General features: G+C 30.3%; 1 long non-coding RNA gene across 1 annotated transcript; it reads right to left on the bottom strand.

Annotated features, from left to right (window-relative positions):
- Positions 1–2162: 2162 nt before the first annotated feature.
- On the bottom strand, positions 2163–3026 carry LOC107827243 (uncharacterized). The gene is made up of 2 exons (XR_001657482.2): positions 2923–3026; positions 2163–2249 (listed from the first exon to the last, which is right to left on the bottom strand). It is a non-coding gene; the product is annotated as an uncharacterized LOC107827243 (long non-coding RNA).
- Positions 3027–3375: the final 349 nt, after the last annotated feature.

Here is a 3375-nt window from a genome sequence, read left to right as displayed (position 1 = left end):
TATGTGAACCTATTTCCTTTTTGGTCCGTTCCAAAAAGAATGGTCCTTTCTAAATTTGAAAAAAAAATTTGCTTACGCTTATAATTCTACCCTTGATGAGAAGCTTTTATAACCACACAAATTCTCTGGACCTCTTTTTGACTTGTTTAGGACCACAAATTTTAAAAGTCTTCATTTTTTCTTAAACTCTGTGTCTAGTCAAACAGGTTCACATAAATCGAAAAGGAAGGAATATCTTTTTTCTTAAATTTTTTGTCGAGTCAAATAAGTTTAAACAAATTGAAACAAGGGAGTAATAATAAGAATAATATAGTTTAAGTTCTAGGCATATGAATGTACAGGTTTTTAACAAAAAACAGTTTAAGTTAATTTTCGACAACATGTAAATTTCATTGCAAACTTGATATGTGAACCTGAAAAATAGAGATTTAAGCTCCTATAGCCGATTAAATGTACTAATATTGTAAAAATCCTCATACGCAAACTCAATAATATTAAATATTAAAAGTGGGAAGCCCATAGTTAAAAAGTTAGATTACCAAAATACCCGTCTAAATAATTTAAATATCCTATAAATGGCTATAAACAGCTATAAAAACTCACGCCTACGATGAAGTCATTTAATGAAACGGTGGCAACTTTTTGTTTTGAAGAAAGCAACTCTTTAACCTACATGAAGGATGGAGACCTAGATGAGTATCATCCGTCTAACAGAACAAAGTAACAAGTATGGTTTTTACCTTCTTTATGTTATTATTTGCAAAAACAAAAAAAATGTCCTCATACTAGATATGTAATTTCATGTATCTTGCATTGGAAATCAAAGAGATAATTTAATCCGCACAAGAAGAGTTTCAAGTCATGAGGAGCATAAATATAAGATCAAGTTTCAAGTTTCTTCATTCACATTTAATTATTTATTGTTATTTTTCTCTCTTCCAATCCACCATGAATTACGTGTCACAATTCCCTTTTGCATTCCTTCCATATAATCGTGTTAGAAATTTATAGAATAAATATATAATATTACTACATAAAGGAAAAAATAATTAAACAATTAATGTGTTTGCCTGGATAAATTTATACAGGCGGTTCTATTCATATGATATGAACTACATATTCCACAGACTAACTTCCTTCATTTTTTTTCTTAAAGTAATTGATGTTAACAACCATTGTTGATAATGTTATATGGATATCTTGTCAATCTTGTGAAACATAAATTTAAAGGACATGCATATTCTTCTAAATATCGAATTATCCTCATTGCTTCTCTTTCTCCTTCTTTTTATAGTATAAGCATATACTTTTATGGTAACACATACTGATATAATTTTAGTATTAATTTTAAATAACTTATTTGAAAAGTGTCTTTTTAGTTGTGTCCTTAATTTCATAATTTAGCAAATTTTTGGAATATATAAATATAGATTTACTATTAATTTTAAATAACTTATTTGAAATATGTATTGTTAGATAAGTTGATGAATTTGTCTTATTATGTTTTATTTTCTAAATTGATTGATTAGTTATTCAGTATTGGATGCCTTTTTGTTGAATTGTAGTTGTTGCAGTTTAGTTTAGTTAATCATGTATGTGATATGTCTTAATGCTTGTAAATATCTCGGGAATAACTATTAGCGAAGCTTTTGCACAGATGGAGAAACAATCTAATATTTATGATGTCGTACATGTTAAGTCTTATGACAAGGTATTTTCAGCAAATCTATTCTAAGATAATATTGAATTGGCAACTGAAACATCATGTGTTTGGTTCATTGAATTAATGGATAAGAGGGTAGATGCGAGCAACTCATAGTGTTTATAAATGCTCTTAATGGATAAGAGGGTGCTTTATCCATTGGGACAATCTTCGGTGTTAGATTATTGTATCCATATGCTTTATCCATTGGGACAATCTTCGGTGTTAGATTATTGTATCCACTGCAATTATGTGATCACCAAGTATGGAAATAAACAGTCATATAACCACAATGACTCAGTCTGAATTGAAGAAATTTACATCGAAATAATTCAAGGCCTACTATCTCAGTCTAATCCAGTTTGCTATGTTTGTATATGCAGCAGTGATTCCATCAGTAGAGTAAAGGTAGGTATCACTGATAAATACATCAAAATCGAATTTTCATGATGTCTTGGTCTTTCACATGTGATCTCCATCAAAGCACAGTAATTAGCTTTTCGACCAGCCTATTGGTGTATCGTTGTCCCTTGAAAATTTTACATGCCTGGAAAAAGTATAACTGAGAATAGCTCAAAAATTGTGAAACATGAAGTTATAACACATCAAATGATACTTGCTAAGTATTTAATTTCTGCTGCTGTAATCCTTCATTTTCTGTAAAGATAAAGAAAGAATCCAAAGAAAATCATGGCTTTTCTCTGGGAGTGGAAATTTCATCTCTTACTCTAGGAGGAAAAAAAAATTAATCAAAACCCCACGTAATACACAAACCAAGAAGCACAACTAAATATTTCAAGAAATAATAACCAACCCATTTAACCAAATAGCTCAAAACTTCAAAAAAAATCATAACTTTAACTCAGAACTACGCTAAAACCAATAAAACCCAACTAAAGTTTAAAACAAGAAGTTCAAAGGAAAATGTAAAAAATATTAATGGAAACTTGAAGTTGATTTTTAGAAATTGCAACCGTCTCTATATTGATCCCTAAATCCCTCCTTATGATATTAATGGAAACTTGTGCAATTTGTGTCCCCTCGGAGGGCATCCAATTGAAAAGAATAAATTGCTACTATTATCTTTGGGTTTAATACCCTATTTCACTTACGATTAATATTTCACTTTTTGATGATGTGTTGAATATTGGAACCTAATATCCTATGAAAGATGGAAGCCCTCGTAGAAGCAGTAGAAGATAAGAAAGAAAAATAATTACCACAATATTCCAACGAAGTGAGAAGATCAAGGAAAAGCAACGACTTGGGAGATGTTCAGTATAACTTGCGATAAACCAGTTTGGGGGTGGGGGCGATCTTTTTGAGGGTAAAATACGCGTCAGAACAGGAAACCACGTGTCTGTCGCTAAAATAGTTCTTGTTTTGTCCAATTTCCAAAATAACCCTAAAACAATTTTAGTATTCCTAAAATAACCCTAACGACCCCAAGCTCCTCTCCTTAGCCGCTTCTATAATAGTAGTAATATAACTCATAGGGTGTGTGCCTCATTTATTTATATTTTTAAGATTAAGACGTCTGAATCTAAATACACATATGAATATCAAAATGTTTATTAAGATTAAGATATCTGTATCTGAATACACATCTGAATATTAAGATGTGTATTAAGATCTGAATACTAAATGGTTAAGACTGTTTGATTTTTAACATC

Source organism: Nicotiana tabacum, chromosome 18 (assembly GCF_000715075.1).
Source record: "Nicotiana tabacum cultivar K326 chromosome 18, ASM71507v2, whole genome shotgun sequence".
Lineage (NCBI taxonomy): Eukaryota > Viridiplantae > Streptophyta > Magnoliopsida > Solanales > Solanaceae > Nicotiana > Nicotiana tabacum.
Note: the sequence above shows the minus strand (reverse complement) of the source record. Positions and strands in the feature narration are given on the sequence as shown.